Here is a 21,504-nt window from a genome sequence, read left to right as displayed (position 1 = left end):
AGGGATGCTCTCACAAAAGACCTAGTGAGAGCATGCGGTACCTGGACAGTGGTTGCTCGCGACATATGACTAGAGATATGAAGAAGTTCATTTTACTAGAGACCAGGACAGGAGGCAAAGTAACACTGGGAGACAAAACTATCGGGAAAGTGGTGGGTTCAGGTATTGTTAGTAATGCTAAATTTTTTTTAATTGAAAATATTTTATTAGTTGATGGTTTAAAGCATAACTTACTAAGTATTAGTCAATTTTGTGATAAAGGTTTTGACATAAAATTTCTTTCTAACAAATGCCTAATTAGCTTAAATAACAAACTTGTTCTAGAAGGAAATTGAATATGTTTACACGTTAGACCTTGATTGCATTGACTGTTCAAATACATATTTCTTTAAAATAATAGTAGACGACTCATGGCTATGGAATAGGAGACTATGCCATGCTAGTATGAAAAAACTTAAAAACTATACTAAGAAAAACCTAGTTAGAGGCGTTCCTAAGTTAGACTTCACTAAGGACTATTTATGCGATGCCTGCCAACTAGGAAAACAAATCAAATCATCCTTTCATTCAATCAAAGATGTGATCACCTCTAGGCCATTAGAAATTCTTCACATGGACTTATTTGGACCCGTAAGCACGTCAAGCCTAGGTGGGGAGAATTATGGATTTTTGATTCTAAGCGACTTCACTAGATTAACCTAGGTAAGATTCCTAGCACACAAGAATGAGTCATTTAAGGAATTTAAGATTTTCTCCACTTGGATTCAATGAAAATTATGATGTGAAATCTCAATAATTCATAATGATCATGTTGGAGAGTTTTAAAATGAAAGATTTTAATCATTCTATCAAGAGATAAGAATAGTGCATAACTTCTCAGCCCCTATGACTCGACAATAAAATGGAATAGCAAAAAGGAAGAATAAAATCTTGGTAGAATGTGCTAGGGGAATGTTAGCTAAGTATACCCTTCCTTGATACTTTTGGGCAGAAGCAGAAAACACGGCATGTTATGTCTTAAATAGGGTGAACATTAGATCAAAACTGAATAAAACTCCTTATGAACTCCTTAAGGATCGGACACTGAATCTTTCACATCTACATGTCTTTGGTTGCAAGTGCTTCATCTTGAATAATAACAAGCTTTCCTTAGGAAAATTCGATCCCAAGTCTGATGAGGGTGTCTTCTTAGGATATTCATATGTAAGTAAGGTTTATAGAATCTTTAATAAGAAAACCCTAGTAGTAGAAGAGTCCATCCATATAGTATTTGATGAATAGATAAGCCCTCTAAATATAAAATTGAAGAAGATGAAATAGAGGCAATTCAAGGAGTAGAAACTATGACCATAGGAGAAAGGGTAGAACCTCAAGAAGAGATGCCTAGAGAATGAAGATATTCTTCTAGTCATCCTAAAGAGTTAATTTTAGGAGACCCTTCAGAAGGTGTAAGAACTAGGCATAGACATAGGAAGGAGGTTAGTCATTCAGCATTCATCTCTATGATAGAACCCACAAGTATAAATCAAGCGTTAGGAGATGAATTCTAGATCCTATAAATGCAAGAAGAACTGAATCAATTCACCAGGAATGATGTTTGGGAGTTAGTCAACAGACCTAAAGAATAGAGTGTAGTTGGAACAAAATGGGTCTTTAAAAATAAGGTGAATGACTCAGGAACTATAATAAGAAATAAAGCCAGACTAGTAGTTAAGGGGTATAACCAATTTGAGGGAATAGACTTTGAAGAAACCTTTGCCCCAGTAGCTAGACTAGAAGCCATAAGGGTGCTTTTAGCTTTTGCTTGCTTCAAAAGTTTTAAACTATATCAAATGGACATAAAGAGTGCTTTTCAAAATAGGATAATCAAGGAAGATATTTATATTGAGCAACCCCCTGAATTTGAAAGTTCACAATTTCCAAACCATGTATTCAAATTAAAAAAGGCACTATATGGATTAAAGAAAGCACCTAGAGCCTGGTATGAAAGACTTAGCTCATTCATACTGAATAAAGGATTTATTAAGGGTAGTGTGGACACTACACTTTTTATACAAAAGGTTAAAGATAAAATTCTCATTGTTCAGATTTATGTGGATGACATTCTATTTGGATCTTTAGATAAAGATTTATGTGATGAATTCTCAAAAATAATGAGTAATGAGTTTGAAATGAGCATGATGGGATAGCTTAATTACTTTCATGGCTTTAGCGTAAAATAAATGGATAACAAAACTTTTCTTAGCCAAATGAAAGACATTAAGGATGTTCTGAAAAAATATGAAATGTATAGTGCTAAGCCCATGAACTAGATAAAGACCTAGAAGGAAAATCAGTAGACCAGAAAAAATATAGAGGAATAATTAGATCTCTCTTAAACCTGACTGCCAGTAGACCGGAGATAATGTTTAGTGTGCGCCTCTGTGTCCATTTTCAAGCTGATCCTAAAGAGTCTCACTTATCTACGGTCAAGAGAATTCTTAGATATCTACTAGGCACCCCAAACATAGGAATTGGGTATCCTAAACACAACACTTCCTTTGAAATCATTGGGTACTCAGATTCTAATTTTATAGGATGTAGGGTAGATAAAAAAAAGAACCTCTGATACCTTCCAATTCATAGGACATTCTTTAGTTTCTTGGTCTAATAGGATGTAAAATTCATTAGCTCTTTCCATGGTTGAGGTAGAATATATTGCAGAAGGAAGTTGTGTTGCATAAGTACTATGGTTGAAATAATAACTTATTGACCTCAGGTTATATGTAGGAACCGTCTCAATCATGTGCGACAACACAAGTACAATTTGTATTGTTGACCTTTTTTTTCCCCAGACTAAGTCAAGGAGTTGACCTGGTCAAATTTGACCATACTATACCCCAGGACCCATCCCAATAGGTTCAGGGAGTCAAGTAAAGTTTGTTGACCCCAGACCTAGGTCCTGGATTAACCTGGTTGACTAGGTCAACCAAGGTTGACCCAAATTGATCCAAATTCCATCTAATCAGTTTTAAATCAATTTCAAAGCTCTTGGGCTCAATCTCTACACTCCATTGGACTCAGTAGGTCAAACCCAACCCATTGGGCCCAGACATATGCCCTGGGTCAACTTGGTTGACCAGGTCAATCCATGTTGACCCATTAAGCCCTTTTAAGCCCAAATCAAATTCTAATTTATTTAAACCCATTCTTTGACTCAAACCCTCACATGTCTTGACCTAATGAGCTAAGTTAACCAAGCCAAGCTTTGACTTGGTCAACCTAAGCCTCATGAGGTCAAATCTACCTATTTAGAGCCAATTAAGAGCCCATTCAATGAAATTAATGCATCTTAATGCCTTGGGATTCAAACCACAACCAAAGATATTCATTTTCCCACCTAATTACTTGGAGTTTCGATCCTAGCCGTCCATGATAGATTTAGGATGTTTAAATAGCAAAATTTAGGTCAAGTTTTGGACTTTTTTCTCTTGATCTTGCCCTAGCCCTTCTTATCTCGAGAAACTTTGTGTGAGAGCTCCTACAATCTTCCTCCACCTCCCCCAAGTCAAACTCGACGGTGCAACCTTGCCGGTGGTGAGATTCTAGTGACCTAAGTGTTGAATTGTCCCAAGACCAATCCATGATGATCCAGAGCTCTTTTGATTGTGGTTTCAACTAGAAAAATGTACGAGGACAATCTACAAGCTCAACCGTGCCAAAGATTTGAAGATCCAATAGTAAAAACTCTTTAAAACCCTCAGAATAGATCACATTACCTCGAGTTAAATAGCTTTTCAAAAAGTCAATTTTAAACCAAAATAACTATACTTTATAAATGCTCTTCACCTCTAGAGTCTACGTTTAAAATTTTGTTTTATTTGGTCCACCCAATTGAGATAATGAAGCAATTTTCTTGTTCTAGGTCTCGGTTTCCCACCCACCTAAACTAGGTGAGTACTGAGTCATTGATCTGCTGATCAACGGCTCGAATTGGGTAGCACCGTGGTCCGGTGTGACCATGCAGGCTACTTGGACATTTGGATCTCAGTCCATTGATATTTGCATGCGCTATTCATCTAGATCAAACTGCAATCGAACGACTGAGCTTCGGGATAACGCAGATAAGTGAAACACACCGTGATTAAGGCATCATTGCTGCAATCATTGGTCGACGGCGCAATCATTGCATCGCCAACTAATGATTGGTCGTGGTTCCGCTGGCCAATCCCATCACGCCAGGTGGCATACCAGCTCCCGTCGTCGATTTTTTTTAAAATAATGTTTTAATTATTTTTTTAAACAGATTTCACTTAAAAAATCATCAAAATTCCATTTTTTGAGCCAAAAAATATGCACAATATATGAAATCGCTCGTATTTGAATCCTCCTCGATTTAAAATTATTTTCAATTAAAAAAATTTAATAAATTTTATATTATTTAAAAAATAGTAAAAATTACTTTTTATTATTCTTATTATTTTATTTTAATTATTATTACATTATTATTACTAAATATTTTGTTATTATGATTATTAAATATTATTTTTGTTATATATTTTAAAATTATTTTAAAATAGCTTTTAATCAAAATATACTTCAAATATTTGTATTAAATTTATTTTAAATTAGATTTTTGTGTATAATACCTTAAAATTTTTAGAAAAATGTGTATTTTAGATTAAAATTATTTTTAGAAACTATTATTTACTATTATGGTAGATTTTTATTTTGCTTAATTATTTGAGTATTTTTAATATTATTTAAATAATTAATATAGTAATTATTTTAAAATTAAAAATTATTTTCAAACCATTTTGAAACCTTGTTCGGGTGACCAGTGGATCTCCCATATATATATATATATATATATATGAATTAATTTATTTTTAATTATGTTATTTTCCAATATTTATAAATATTTACGAGTATTTTAAGTTATTTTAAAGTAAGTTATAATTAAATATTAATTTTAGGAGATCCACTTTTTATGAAATTTTAAACATATATTATGCATGTGAAGAGCAATCATGGGGGAGTGTATTAGTGGATGGTTGAGTCCCAATCATTCACTAATCACTTTGTGAGGCGCATTTACTTTCCTTTTATTGTACCTTGCATGTGTAGGATGTACGAGTACTTAGTTTAGGCTATCCTAGATCTAAAGACATGGTGTGTGTATTTTATTTGTGCATTGTTACCTTGAGGGTTAGCATAAAACTTTATTTAAAACTCATATAACATAGTGACACTCTAAGGACAGTAATTAAGGACCCGTCTAGCAAACTTAGAAAAATTATAGGAGCTAGGATAGATTCCTAACTGACATGAAAACTTCAACATTTAAACTTAGTGACATCCTAAACATTCCAGAATTTTCTAGGATTTTTTTAAGAGCTTTTATACCACTTAATTAACCAACCCTAATTTACGCATTAAATAGGGCATGATACCTTCTAAAAATTACAATAAATCCATTTCAACTTAAAAAAATACCCATCAAATTATTTAGAATTATAAATAGGGGCCTTTAGTTTGACCCTAATCTAACCCTTAATTTTAACTTTAATCAAAATGACTATCTTTCCCCTATTAGATAATTAAAAATTATTAAAATTTTCAAATTTTCCCCAAGCACTTGAGAACACTTTCTTAGGTCATTCCTAACCTTTGGGGGTGATTCTAATAAGTTTGGAGCTGATTTAGAGAAAAATCATAATATTACCCATAATTAGGCAATTTTAATAATTCCCAAAATTATTCAAAACTTGTATAAATCATATCTTTGCATAGGAAACTCCAGATCCATCAAACTCAAAGCCTAACTACTTGCTGTAAGGTCTAGTATTTACCTAAAGTGTTAGGAACCCCAAACCTATCCTATTTTCTATAGTAACCTTTTGGCCCCCCTTAGCCTAGTACCTAGGAGGATCTAGGACTTTTCAAAATTGGCTAATATAACTTGAACTTCAATTATCACTACCATAAGTATTAAAATTAATTAACAAACTAAATTAACTAAAATGGATTCTAATTCACTAATATCAGAACTTCAAATAAAGTTTTCTTTTTTGGCCTTCAACAAACTTGAACTCTAGGCAATTTTAAGTAACTACCAAATTTAGGATCTATCTTAACCACACAAGACTTACACACATGTAGAATTATTTGTTAGGGCCTCTCTTTTAAATCTAGGATAGGACGGTGTTTACTTTTCTTCTATGTGCCAAGTTTTTTGAGGTTTTCACTGCATGTTGTGAATAAAATTACCGTGTTTGCTTACTTTACTGCACTTTGTGGATTGATGTGATGTGCATTAGATCTACCCCTAGGTTAGGAATGAGATATATATTACTTTTCTTGCAAGTAACCATGCTCATATAATGTTGAAGGGAGGGGGGGGGGGAAATATCATGATTTCTAATGATGTCTTCTACAGGTGCTTCAGAATTTGCTCAGCCCCCCTAAATAAATAAGGGCTAAAATCATTAATAATAATTGCTACAGGTGTTCTAGAAGCTGCATTAGCCCTCAATAATTAAATAGCATAGCCAAGAATGGCTGTGATATATACTTTCATTTCCATATAAACAGCTTGGGATTATAACTGCTTGAAATTTTCATTAGGATAACCATGCAAGAGAGTCTAGATTTATTGCTTTCCATTAATGTAAATGTTTGTAATAAATTTGAAGAGTTGTGAAAATGTCTTTGAGTGTAGATATTCTTATCCAACTCAAACTTCAAAAGAAGAAGGCATCCTCAAAGGGGAGTGTCTTCTTCCATTTGGAAGATTAAGTTTGGATGGCTTTAGATATCCAAAGAGAAAAGGCAATACCCCCCCCCCCCCCCCTAAGGCAATACCCCCTTCGAGGAGGAATTGTCTCTTTATTTGGATATTCAAGCCACGACGAATCCAAGGAGTCCAAGGAGGAGAGATCCAAGGAGTCTAAGGAGAAAAAGTCCAAGAAGGCTTAAGACTTGAATACCTAATATCCCACTCAAAGTCATTTGAGTCAGTCATAGGCTTAAAAATTTGGGTTGTTGTCAGTGGTTCCCGGCCATTTTATTTTCTTTTGACCCTAAGTTAAAATTAAAGGGAAGTTGGCCTATGGACATTTACTTGATTAGTTTGATTATATTGATGTATTTATGTATAATATTGTGCCTCTAGGTTGCTTGATTTTCTTAGTTTATTGGTGATTAGCATGTCGATTTTACTTTAGCCTGGGTTTCATTAGGCTCTCTAATGATTATAAAAATTCTTCTACTCACAATAAATATTTAAAATTTTAAGTTTAAATAACATAGAAACTTAATGAGTCTAGGAAATTTCCAGAATCATCTAGGGTCACATGCATATCAGTGCATTTTTCTCTTTCCTTGTAAAGAGACACTTTCCCGCCTGCGGGTAGAGTCTGAATGATCTGGCCTTTAAGGATGAAGTGCCGGACCTAGGGAAGTCTAGTCTCCTTTTAAAAAATATTTTTATATAAGCCTATTTTTAAAATTTGATGCATATTTGATTTAGCCTCTTTAACCATCATATATTGCGTTAGAAACAAATCTAATTAAAATTTATTTATATTAGCTAAGGGCATTTACCGAACATAAGTTCGGGACCAATTAAGAAACTCTCTAGATGTCGGCCCTACTTCCAAAAACTATACCACCCACCTATCTTTCATAAAATGATATGACATCATGGTTTTAAAATTATTAAGTGGTTAGCTAGCTCCCCAATCCAGGCCAGGGTAAGTCCAAGTTTTGCACTACATTAGTTAAGACACGGGTATCAATTTTGTTCGTAGAGCATTATACCCAATATAAATTTAGGAATCAAGGCTACTACACTCGGTCTCATAGTATGCCTTAAATAGTGGGTAAGTTTCGTATTCTTCAGGGACTATAAATCCTACTTATCTACGCTACATGGATGACTCCACCTTTATCCTTCTCTCACGTATGTGTTGACTGCCTAATTTTCTTTTCTCCAATTTCTTTATTAGTACCCTAGACAGAATGCTGGTGTAAACTACGCATGATGACTGAGCCAAATTGGACCTTTCTTCCTTTTAGTAGGACTTCTTAGTCTATACCCTTGTGTCAATCCCACTTTGAATGGATAATATATGATCCTTAATCGAGAGTTTTCTCAGGCTCCTGCTTGAGATGTAATTAACTATGGGGGCTTACTCCGGTGGGAAATGGAATTCCACTATCTCATAAACCCCATTTTGAGCTAATATATCAGATGGGGTAAACCCGTATCTATGATGAGGCCATATATATTATTACCCATCGAGGTGTATAGGTGAGAGACGCTATCCTCCATGGTTAATCATATGTATGGTCCAATCTGTCCCTTCTACTTGGCCCATTTATGAGGAGCCGGAGGCCTGCGATCATCTCTATCCCTTGGGGTAGGTGCGGTCGTACACCCCTCTGCAATCCTACAGCCGTAGCGGTGCTCTTTCGGAGGTCAACAGGTTTCTGGAAACCACGATGTGACTAGTTTCTCTCTCCATCTTTGGATTCTATATTATCTTTTCTTATATGTACTCCAGGATTGGTACTCCTTAGATTAGGTCCATCCCACTCTTAGTTAGTTTCTTTCCTTAGTTAGGATTCCTTCCCCTTAGCTAGGATTCTTTCGTACTCTACATTTTTCCAGCCTTGTAGGCAATACTATCCCTTATCCATCTTTATTCATTCCTTTCTACTTTCTTGATTTCAATTCAAAACTAACCCTTCAAATTTCTTTTCTTGGCAGCAGTGCCATGGCTTCCTTCATTATGTCCATTACATTTAACTTTGGCTCGGATGCATGGGTGACTCTTCCTAAATTCCTACTTGCTAGTCCACCACTGAGGGATCAATTTTGGTTCCTTCTCTAACTCAGCATTTATCACTCTTGGTGGACCCACCCCGACTGAGGCTGTTATATTCTCTCCTCCCTAAAGGAGAGGATGTGCAGCCATGCGCCCTTTTGGATGATTAGTTGCTCAAAGGATAGCCTAGGCACCTACTTGTCCCACTCCCATACCTGCATAGCCACTATACTCTATGGATAGGCGACCAGTGCCTAGGCCACTTCCTGTTCCACCTGTTCATCATGTGGTTAGGCAGCCAGTGCCTATCACTCCTGTTACACAGGTTGCTCCGGCCCCTCGGTACTGGAAGCCTACTCCTGTTACCTCTATTATTCTGATAGAGGTTCCTCTAGTTCGAGTTCTCCCTCCCACTTCCACTAAGAAGAGGGGTGCCCAGATCGAGGCTCCTTTACCCTCTTCTCATCGGGCATCTATTTTTGCTCGGCTCTCTCCCTCTGAGACTGTCAGGCAGACCCCAGCATTTCCTGTTGTCCCTGTTCCCCATGTCACCCAAGCAGTGGGTTTAGATGTTCCATCCTCCTCTACCTCCTGCCTTGGGAGAAGGGCCAAGAGGAATAGAAATAGGAGACTCCATTTGGCTGTAACTGAGGTAGATAGGTAGCAAATGGCCAAGGAGATAGCTCACCATGATCTAGTTCAAAGGATAGTGTCTCCCATGTAGCGGAGACCATGACAAGTTGTATTTTTACCCACTCTAGATGTGGTAGTAGCTCCTGAGATAGAGGTGATATAGAGAGGATGCTTCTCTCCACTGCCACACAGTGGTGATGAGGAGGACATTACCTACATTACGGTAGGTCCTCTTATCACCACTACTTTGCCCCGGGCTAGGATCCCCAGGGATACTGGTGTTTGGTCCCTCTGTCAGATGATTCAGAGTATCATCTGCCTAGCGCATGGTAAAGGGCCTGTCAATCAGGAGAGGTTACTGTAACAGATCACTCAGGTTACTTTTCTATTGCGGAGACAGTCTTCGAGGCAGATGTATAGGTCGAAGAGAGGATAACCACCTTAGTAGTCAGTTGAGATAGATCCAGTTGTTAGACTGCTGGCAGTTACACCTACTATTGGATGATGCCCATGTCGCTGCAGATAGAGATAGCAGTGAGAGCCTGCTCGGTCCTAGATTATTTCAGTCATGGTAGCCTCTCAGCAGCCTGTTACCAGTACAGAGCCCCACCATAGTAGGTGGGTTTTGAGATGCCGATAGGCAGACACGCCAGTCGAGTCAGAACCACCAATTGAGATAGTATAGCCAATAGACACAGTTGGATACTCAAAGGCAACAGCTTCCCCTGAGTCAGAAGAAATTCTAATGGTGTGTGATATGATAACATATATGGATAATTTAGTCCCTCCTGATGGTTCACCAGTTCGGACAGAGACTCAGTCAGTTCCTCATCCCCATAGGATCACTTCCCCAATGAGTCCGTACATAGAGGCACTCCGCCGAGCCTTCTTTGAGGATGACACACTCATAGATGAGTCGAATGAGGATATACCAGTACACAGAGTTTGTGTGGTTACCCAGCGAGGTCACTAAGATGAGCAGAGGGAACCTGAGGATGATGGGTAGGGAGAACTCAAGGTGAGTTGATCTCCTAGGTCAGTGAATACGAATGCTATAGTTCTACACCTCCAAATATAGATGGCATAGATGGCCAGAGCCATGGCAGCGATGAATTCCCAGTTGACTACTTTGGGGGCTATACCCCAGATGATGGGCATAGGCACTCCTACTATGTCCAGGGATGAGCTAGTTGTTCCACTAGTTTCACTAGACCCCATAGGAGTGGATAGGGTCTAGAGAGCAGTCCCAGCACCACCCAGAGTGCCTACTTACGCTCCTCTAGTCCAAAGTCAGCCAGTATAGTGATTAGCCAACCAAATTAAAGATTTGATAGCCTAGAAGGTCGAGCAGGCCATTTCCTCCAGGAAGACTGGAGATGTAGTTAGAAGAGATAGGCCTTACCCAGTGGAGTATGAGAGGGAGCCCTACCCACCTGGTTTTGTTCCCCCGTGATTTATAGTATTTAACAAGCGTGGGAACCCAAGGCAGCATGTGGCTAGTATTGAGCCATATATTGCAACATAGGGGGAACGATGCATTGATATTGAGACTTTTTGTTAGTAACTTGGTTGGGGTGGTATTTGCTTGGTACGCCAACCTCCCCTAAGACTCGTTCCAGATCTTTGCAAAGTTAGAGTAGTTGTTCATATATAGGTTTGTCAGTATAGAGCACCGGGTCACAGTAGAAGAGTTAGTGGTCACTAGATAGTGCCCTAGAGAGACTCTCCTGGATTACATAGTCAGATAGAGAAATCTCAGTTTGCAGTGTGAGCCATATTTACAAGAGCAGTATGTAGTTGAGATTTTACTAAAGAATATAAATGGTCCTATAGTACCCTACCTTAAAGGATTCAGTATTATAACCTTCTAGAAGTTGATGAAAGAAGGTTGTCAATTTAGAGGACTGCATACCCGATGTAGTCCCTCCTAAAATTAAGAGTCAGCCTTCATGCAGACCTCAGTGGCAGGAGTCTTCAAGGGAACCTCCACCTGGAAAGGGGAGGTGCACAGTACCTATGGACCATAAGATAAGGGAAAAAAGCCCTTAGGTAGTTCAGCACCACAGCAGCAACAATCATACTCTTATGGTTAGTTAGTAATATAATCTAGACCCTCCCGTATGACTTCCGAGAGTCAAAAGTACCTACAGAAGAAGCTTAATAAGAAATACCCTTTCAAAAGGGAAAGTGTAAGAAAAAATTTTAAATTCTTTACTAAGAAAAATATCCTGACATTCCTGAATAACAATAGAGTGGAGGAGGAGGGACAGACAGATCACCCACTCTATTGTCCCTACCACAGACACATCGGGCATGTTTTGGAGGACTAGTATGTTTTCAAGGATAAAATAGAGAGGTTGATGGCCATCGGACAGATACACCTCCAGGACAGTGATTTGGTGCAGGCTAAGGGTAAGGCTACTCAGATAGTTTAGATGATCTTCAATCCTAGCGACAGTCCTAGCCAATATGATAATTAGAGTTACAGTCATGGCAGTAGTAGTAGTTCAACCCACAATTCTAAGGGAGAGTGGAAGTTAGAACTCTCCAAGAACACCAAGAAGATGATTGATCATGCAGTTCAGAGTTTAAAGGCAGTTGAGAGGAGGCATCCCCAAACCAAGTCAACGGTTTCCACTCTAGTTACTATGCCAGCACTTTTCCCTTCTTCTTCTTCTGTTGTAGTGATAGATGATCACATTTCTTTTTCTACTTCTTCAGCTTTTTGTATTAGAAAAATATATGAAAGAGAAAAGTGTGTTTTAACTTCAGAAGGGAAGACAGGGTTTCTTCCAGCACTTACGCTGAAGAACTTTGTTCTCCCTTCTATTGATGATGAAATAATAGAAGGAGGTGATTCTGGCAATTTTTGGTCTTCTGTGCCTTTTACTTCTATTTCTACTTCTTCTAGAACTCGCACTTTTACTATTTTACATGTTTTTTATAATTTTAATGATTTTGGTAAGGAGTGTGAGTGTAAAGATGAACCAGTCTTTATAATTCCATAGGGTGGTAGTTACATGGATTCAGAAGATGAATCTGAGAACCCACTCTAAGCACTTTCCTTAGAGCCAACATACATCACCCCCACTTAACCAAAGGAATCTTCTACTGAGGATGACTCAATACAGGAAGTTTATTTACATTTAGGGAAGGTCCTTCCACCTCGGATGGATAAAAATTCAAAATAAAAAGACAAAAATATTGTAACCCAGCAAGACGATCCTAGCCCTTCCTCCTAAGAGCAATCTAAGGAGAAAGGGAAACGCCCTCAGCTTGAAGTGGATTATAATATGTTGTCTCACTTAAAGAAAATTCCTTCCCTCCTTAGTATCTACGATGCTCTGATGATGTCCCCTAACTTGAGAGAGACATTGGTGAAAGTTCTTCTTGAACCAGAGTACTTTCAAGCCTTATTTGCTTCTAAATCTTTAGGGGATGCATGCCATTTGAAAGAGATGCCATGCATTATCTTTTCTAGTCGTGATCTACTACTAGGAACTACTGAGCACTATCATCCCTTATATGTCACTAGAAGTTAATGGTTATAAGTTAAATAGGGTCCTAGTCGATCCAGGGGCTTCAGTAAATATTCTTACTCATGAAACTTTAAAGGGCCTCTCCCTAGGTCATTTGAAGCCCACTTCAGATAAGATTATGTTGAAAAGCTTCAATGACCAAGGCCAGTGTGCTCTAAAGTCTTTTACCCTGCCTTTGAAGTTTTGGAATTTCTTAACTAAGGCAAAGTTTCATGTACTTGAGGCTGATACTTCATACAGGGCTATCTCAGTAAGGCCTTAGATCTATGAGTAAGGAATGGTGCCCTCCACCTTACACTAATGTATGAAGTTTAGGTGGAATGATATCGAGTATACCATTCCTGGAGACACCCAGCCCTTTTTCATGCATGAGGTCTCTATTTACGATGACGCTGAGTACTACGTACCTCAAAAGGCTTATAAACCAACACCTGTCCATTCGCTAGTGACACCCTCTAGTGTTGTATAGGGTCTTACGCAGTCATCTACATAGGGTCCTACACAATTGTCAGTACAGGGTCTATCACAGGTTAGTATAGAGCCAGGTGTTTCCACTGCACATTCTGATAGAGATCCTTTCTAGTTTGCGGTGAGGGATGATGTTCCCCCTAGTAGAAGTAGGGGAGTATAAGGTAGAGGTAGATGATCGACCCGCAAGCCATGGAACTGTTTGAATAGTTGCTATTTGAATGAGTTATATTTATGCAACTTATGTAGTTTTGATGATTCCAAACATTATTGTTCAAATGTATAGTTATCTCCTAACAATTTCAGAAGATTTGCACTTTACTAGACTCAACAGGAACTATGACACTCGGATACCTCCTCCCCCTCACATTTACACTTCTTCTTTGACTATAGAGTCTGACTCTTCAGATGATGAAATGATCGATGTCCATCATCGTTCAGTCCTTTCATCACCTCCACATTCTGCTGGTAATGACTCACATTCTACCTTTCATAGCCATTTAATACCTGAGGGTGGATTAGTTGTTAATAGTAGCTTAGACAAGTAGGAGGACCTCCGATGTTAAACTACTAGCGGACAACCTTCTCCCCATTAGATACGCGGGAATAGAGTTGAGGATTATGGTTAAAATGCTTTTGATGCTCCCTCTACTAGCGATGATGGTCCACTATGGACTAGTGAGCACCCCATACCCCACCTGTACGATACATTCTGGCCAGCAAAGGCTAAGGAGTGTGCCTCTTCACCCCGTAGTGTTGGTGCCCCACTGGGTCTTATGAGCCAGGAACCAGAGGAGACCACAATGGATATAGAGGTTAAGAGTGCCCCTCATTATTTTTCCCCTATCATAGAGAGTTTTATTGAGCAGGGCCTTATTCATTCCATATGGCTCGATGAATAAGCTTTATAGTAAGCCTGTGTTTGGCGGACTGATTTCCCTCAGGGCCAAGGAGGTGTAGATTATATGGGATTGAATCAGTGCAATAATGTCAACATTTGTGCTATCTCCCAATCTTATCTGGTTGTTTCTCTTACCGATGGAGAAGACCCGGATAGTGGCGAGGACAGAGTCCTTGATGCTCCACAATAGTTTGAAGATGATGCCACTTTTTCCATGGACGAACTATGTGAGGTAAACTTAGGCACTGAGCTAAATCCTAGGCTTATTTTTCATTGTGCCTTACTATCTGATTCAGAGGATCAAGTATACATCAAGTTGTTGTCAGAGTTTAGAGACTGCTTTGCCTGGAACTACATCGAGATGTCTAGTTTAAAACCAGAAGTGCCAGTCCATAAGTTAGCCATTAAGACTGATACAGTCCCTGTTAAACAAGCACATCGCATGATGAGGTTAGAGATTGAACAACAGGTGATTACTGAAACCAAAAAGCTTATAGAAGCTGTTTTCATTCATGAAGAGATGTATCCTACTTGGCTTACTAACATTGTTCCAATCTGAAAGAAGAGTAGACAGATTCGTGTTTGTATTGACTTTTATGATCTGAATAAGGCGTGTCATATGGATGATTTTCCTCTTTCTATCCCCGAGCTTATGGTGGATATAGCATCATCCCATAACATTTTCTTATTCATGGATGATTCATCTGGTTACAATTAGATAAAGATGGACCCTGAGGATGAGAAGTTCAATGCATTTCGTACACCAATAGGTGTATTTTGTTATAAGCTGATGCCCTTCGGCCTCAAGAATGCCGGGGCCACCTATCAACGTGCCATGACTATTATCTTTGATGAGATGATACACGATCAAGTTGAGTGATATGTTCATAATTTGGTAGTCAAAAGCAAGGTCCATGAAGATCACCTCCGATATCTACGAACCATTTTTGAATGCGTGCACAAGTTAGATCTAAAGATGAATCCTTTAAAATGCGCATTTGGAGTTAGTGCAGGAAAGTTCTTGGGGTTCATGATTTTTTATCGTGGCATTACGAGAGACCCTTCTATGATCATTATGGAGATTTATCTCCAATCCTTCTGGTATGTGTCATCCCTTCTCTACCCTAGTGAATAAGGATGCCCAATTCTACTGGGATGAGCGCTGTCAGGAGGCATTTGAGAGTATAAAGTGCTACCTGATGAACCCCCCTATTTTAGCTGCACCTATCCTAGGTAGGCCGTTGATTCTCTACACTACGGCCCTGGCTGAGCCCCTAGGTGCATTGTTGGCTCAAGATAATGAGGAAGGTAAGGAGACTTCCTTGTACTACCTTAGCAGACGATTAATACCTACAGAGCTTATGTACCCAGTGATGGAAAAGTAATAGCTTAATCTTCGCAGTACAAAAGCTTAGGCATTATATGCTTTCATATAAGATCAATCTAATCTCTGAAGTCAACCCACTGCAGTACTTGATGACCCGTCCAACCCTCTCAGGTCATCTAGCATGGTGGTCCATGATCTTACTGCAATTTTACATTACTTTTATTCCTCAGCGGGCTGTCAAATGACAGGCTCTAGCTGACTTTCTGGCCGATCAACCGATTCATATTGATTCCCCACTCAATGATGGTCTACCTGACAAACTAATCATGGGTGTGGACGAGCTGGAGTCCCCTACTTAGGAGTTTTACTTTGACGGTGTGTCATCCGTTAAAGTCTTAAAGCCATATGAAACTCCTACATTTAGGATAGCTTTAGGCCTAATTTTTGTATCCCCTAAAAGTCATATTCTATGGTACTCCTATAGTTTATCAGAACCTCATGTTAATAATGAAGCTGAGTATGATGCTCTGATTTTGGGGCTAGAGTTGGCCATTAAGATGAATGTTATGCGGGTGAAAATCTTTAAAGACTCCCAACTAATAATAAATCAAGTAGCTGTAGACTACAAAGTGCTTAAAACTGAGCTCTTTTTATATTATAATAAAGTAATGGAGCTCTTATGCTTTATACTAGAAGTAACTTTGGCCAAAATCCCTAGATCTGAAAATAAAAAAGTAGATGCCCTGGCCAAGTTAGCAAAAGAACTAGCTGACCCTACTGGAAACCCCATATCTATTATTATCCAGTATCGTCAAGCTCTGTGCCCCACAAACTTGTTTTCTCTTGATCAGACCCTCACAGTGTTTATTGTTGATGAGGAATTGGATTAGAGAGTGCCCTTCATAGAATACTTGAAGCATGGTAGGCTTCCAGATGATAGATCTCTTGCCGCTCAAATTAGAAAGAGAGCTCTATCATTCACCTATGTAAATGATACTTTGTATCGATGCTCTTTTGACCAAATATGGTTAAGATGCCTTAATAAAGAAGAGGCTCATATGGTCATGGGCGAGATACATGAAAGACTTTGTGGTGCCCATCAGTTTGGACCCAAAATGAAAGGCAGAATTAAACGCCTTGGCTACTACTAGCCGACCATGATCCGTGATTTTATGGAGCATGCTAATGATGCCACTAGTGCCAGATTCATAGCATGGTGATTCACCAAACCCCTAATCTGTTACACCCTATTATATCATCTTGGCCATTTGAGGGTTGGGGCATAGATGTAGTGGCTCCTATAGATCCCCCTTATTCTAAGGGTCATAGGTTTATTTTAACCGCCACTGATTACTTCTCTAAATAAGCAGAAGCTGCCCCACTTAAGGAAGTTGAATCAGAAGATGTGATGCGCTTCTTTCACAATAATATTATTTATCACTTTGGTGTTCCACTCTGTATAATTTCTAATAACGGCCCGTCCTTTAGAAGGAACAAAATTGCCGGATTTGCCCGCCGCCATAACATCAATTAGCGATACGCAATTTACTACCCTAAAGCCAATGGCTTCGAAGAGGCATTTAATAAAACTCTTGTTCAACTGATAATGAAAATCCTTGTTGCAAATAAAAGAGAATGACATGATAGGTTACCTGAAGCATTATGGTCCTATAAGACTACGTACCGTACTCCTACTCAGTCCACCCCATATACTTTAGCTTTTAGGGTTGAAGCAGTCCTTCCACTTGAGGTCGAGCTCTCCTCACTGCGTGTAACAGTTAGTTATAACCTATCTGATGAAGATAATGTCCGACTAAGGTTGAATGAGCTTGATGGTTTAGAAGAGGTTTGCTTGCAATCTCATCAGAACCTTGAGCTATACTAGGCCCGGATGGCCTGGTCACACATAGGCTTGTTAGACCTCGTGCTTTTCGGGTAGGTGATTTAGTTCTTATTTTTCATAGGCCTATCATTTCGCATCGTTGGAGAGGTAGTAATTTTGAGCCTATTTGGGAAGGCCCCTTCGTTGTAGAACAGGTTTATGAAGGTGGTGCCTACCTAATTGTTGATGCAAATGGCATTCACCCCATGCCTGTCATCAACGGGCAGTACTTGAAAAAGTACTATGCATGAGTCTAGTGCATTATAGGAGGACCCCCTACCTCCTACATATGTCCCTCTATATATGTAGCTCCTCCCTCTTACTTTTCAGCAGTTTATGTGGCCACGACGATTTGTCCTCTACCACACGACGTTCGCTTTAAAGAGTATAAGGTTATCCTTAAAGGTGATACACTAATATGCCGTAGTGATGTTTTGTACTTATGTCTGTGCGCACCATTCACGTTGGTGCTAGCACATAAAACTTTTAGTTTGTTCTCCCCTTTATAGGGATTAGTCCCCCAGTTTCACTTGTCACCCCAAGTGTGGTCTAGGGTATTAAAACTAATAATTCAATTCTATTTTTGAGGTATGATATTAGATCCACACACCTATGTGGGTCAGGTGTGGTAATAGTGATCCATTATTCTTCTATGGATCACTTTTTCCTATCAGTCCTCCTCTGATAGATGTAGTACCCAGTCTATCCATATGAGTTGAATGTGATCAGGGATGTCAAAGTCATTAGTTTAGACTCTTTAGAGGTAGGATACTGGGTCTATACCATCCTATATTAGTCAGGAGTGATAATATTGGTCCTCTATCCTGATTTTGATTTTTGTTATACATCAATTTTGTTATGATTGTGCTCCCCAATTCATTCACATGAGTTGAATGCGGTCTAGGTTATCAAAACCAACAGTTTAATTCCTTACAAGATCCTGCTACATCTCTTTCCCCAGTTTTATTCATGTGCGAACATGGTATGGGTTATCAAAACCATTCACAATTCCCTCTCTTATAAAAAAATACATGTGATAAAAAAGAGGGAAGCTCTTAGTAGAGCAAAACCAGCTGTCCTTATCATAGGAGGAACCCGGTAATACTCTCTAAGAGCACAAATTCCCCAGAAATTCTTCTTCTTCTCCTTTGAAGCACTTTAATGATTGCTTCAAGGTTGAGTCAACACTTAGTTGGTCATAAACCTCTATGATTTTAATTATTCTTTATTAGTTATGTAGTGCATTATGTCCTGGATGTCGACATCACTTCTTTGTGGGCTTGGGTCTTTCTGAAGAAAGATCAATCCCCTTTTGCCCTCTTCTTGCAGCATACTCTCCCATTCATACATTGCTCTAAGCTGCCAGAGTAGTCCTATGAATGTGGTAGTGTCACTTTTACTCCTCACAGAGTCCTACCCAGTTAGGATAGGTGTTACCATTATGACTTTTTGTTGATCATTAATTTCACTCATGGTTACTATTCTCAGGTAGCCAGTGTGTTCCCTTACTACCTAGAGTTGTTTTCCTTAGTTATGATGTAGTACATCTTTCCTCAGATGTTAGCATCACATTCTTAGGAGCTCTAATTTTCTAGTGTAAGATCGCCTCCTTAATTTCTTTCACCAATCTACTTCAACATTCGTACCCTAATCTTAGCTGCTAGAGTAGTCCTATGAGTGCAGTAGTATTGCTTTTACTCCCTGCAGAGTCCCACCAGTTTGTGTGGGTCTTATCCCAGTTTTTCGTGAAAGTCCGTTAGGGATGTTAAGCACTTATAAACTTTCCCAAGGCTAACCAAGAGGGGAGGGGGGTGAATTAGTATTTTAAAAATTATTTTGAATCAAAACACAATCACAAACCAAAATTACCACAATGAAAATCAAAATGTGGAAGAAATAAATGTGGAAGATTAATAAGAAAAGAACACAAAAATTTATAGTGGTTTGATCAACTCGACCTACGTCCGCTTCCCAGAGGCACCCTCCAGGTATTTCACTAAACACCACGACTCTCCTTTGCTCTCACAGCAAGGTGGAGAAGCCCTCACAAAAACTCTTTTCTGCCAACCCCGACGAGGCCGAGAACCCAACTCCTTTTTCTTCCTCTTGAAGCAGGCAGAGAACCTTGATTGATTGCTGAAGAACACCTCTCTCAACCCTCCAAGGATAAGATACTGTAGTAGAAGAAGAAGAAGTGGAACAATGCTTGAAGCTACCCTTGAGAAACTCTGTCACAAGCCCCATCCTCTCTCTCTCTCTCTCTTTCTCTCTCTCCCTCTCCTCTAGTCTTTCTCAGGTCAATACAACAGCAAAAGATTACCTCTAAGGTAGAGAAAGAGATATTAAATAGAAGAGCTTTGGAATAGCTCTTATTTTATATAAACTGATTTTATCGTCCAGGCTGATAGGGGTATCAGCCTGGCTGATCAGCGTTAATTTCGCTCAATCAGCCCGGTAAATTTGGGACGATTAAATAATTTCTGGTCATATCATCCAGGACGATAGTATATCATCTTGGACGATTAGTTCAAATCTGAGGAAAATCATCCTAAACATTGCTCTGAATAAAAGCTGGCCAATGTTAATCCTCCATGCCATCGTCACATCCAATCCTGTGATTGGCCCGTCCGATGTGATCGTGCAATCAGCCTTAATTGCTTTCCTTAATCACCAGATCAATTTAGACATAATAATGCTACATCATCCAGGCTGATGCCCTGGATGATGTCCAAAAATAACTAATTCTTAAATAGATATGGTGGATGATTCTTTCTGATTTGAGCTTATCATCCTGGCCGATACAATATCGTCCTGGCCGATCGGCTTAATGGCGGCTGCCTTAACTGTGATGCCCTGAGTAGGGTTTTTATTTTTGAATCGATCATCCAAGCCAATATAAATATCATCCCCGATGTTACCAAAAATAGTAAACTCTAAGAAACAGTCAGAAATTCTCCCAAAGTGTGTGTGTGCAAGGTTACTTAGCATTAGGAGCCACACCTTCTACAATAGACTCAAGAAAGGGAAAAGTGTACAAAGTGGCTAGGACCTAATCTACCTAATCTTAAGCTGGTTCCAATTGCCATCTGATCTTGTGGACCTGAAATATTAGTAGGTAAGGCAGACGTAGAGAAATAAGAGTGTTTGCTATCATCAAAATCATAATCAATGAAAACATATTCATAACAATCTCCCCCTTTTTTATGATGGCAAACACACAATGAATAATTCTAAGTAGTTAAGAAACAGTGTACTGGAAATAGTGCATCAAATATCAGAATAGAATAGTACAAGTACAAAAATACTACTCCCCCTTTTGACATCTCAAAAAGGAGGAGACAAAAATAATAATGCAGAAACTAAACAATAGAAGAAAAATATAAACTAATTAATAGAAAAAAAGAAACAAACCTAAAAAAAAAACTAGTAAAATGATGAGACCTGATCATCTGAAGGTGGAGGTGGTGGTGGAGGCTACTAAAAGTACCTAGTTAGTGTAGCAAATTGTGCACCAAACCAGGCTATGTCCTGGTCATGCTGCTGTTGCTGGTGAGCAACGTAGGTGTCAAAATGGGCTAAGTCCTCCATGTGGTGTTGCTCGTAGCAGTCTATGTCGTCAATATGTTGCTGCTCCTGTGCATCAACGTAAGTGTCAAATCGGGCTTCCTACTAGTCAAAGCGCTCCAAAAACTAATTTAGCTGAGAGTGCCGGTGGACCTGAACAGGTGCAGGAATAGGTGTAAGAACAGATGTAGGAGCCTCCTCTTCCCCCGTCGTAGCTTCCCCATCCTCTGGGTGGAGACGAATACTGTGAAGAGTTTGAAAGGAAATGTTAGAGTAGAAAGCAGGTTGGAGGTTTGGTGGAGCAGGATATTATAGGTTATACTTTGATTCTAAGACATAATAAATGATATGTCCTAGGGCTAGATTTAGTTTCCTCCTAT

The sequence above is a fragment of the Dendrobium catenatum genome, unplaced genomic scaffold (assembly GCF_001605985.2).
Source record: "Dendrobium catenatum unplaced genomic scaffold, ASM160598v2 fragScaff_scaffold_1464, whole genome shotgun sequence".
Taxonomy (NCBI): Eukaryota; Viridiplantae; Streptophyta; class Magnoliopsida; order Asparagales; family Orchidaceae; genus Dendrobium; species Dendrobium catenatum.
This window is presented reverse-complemented; position numbering follows the sequence as displayed.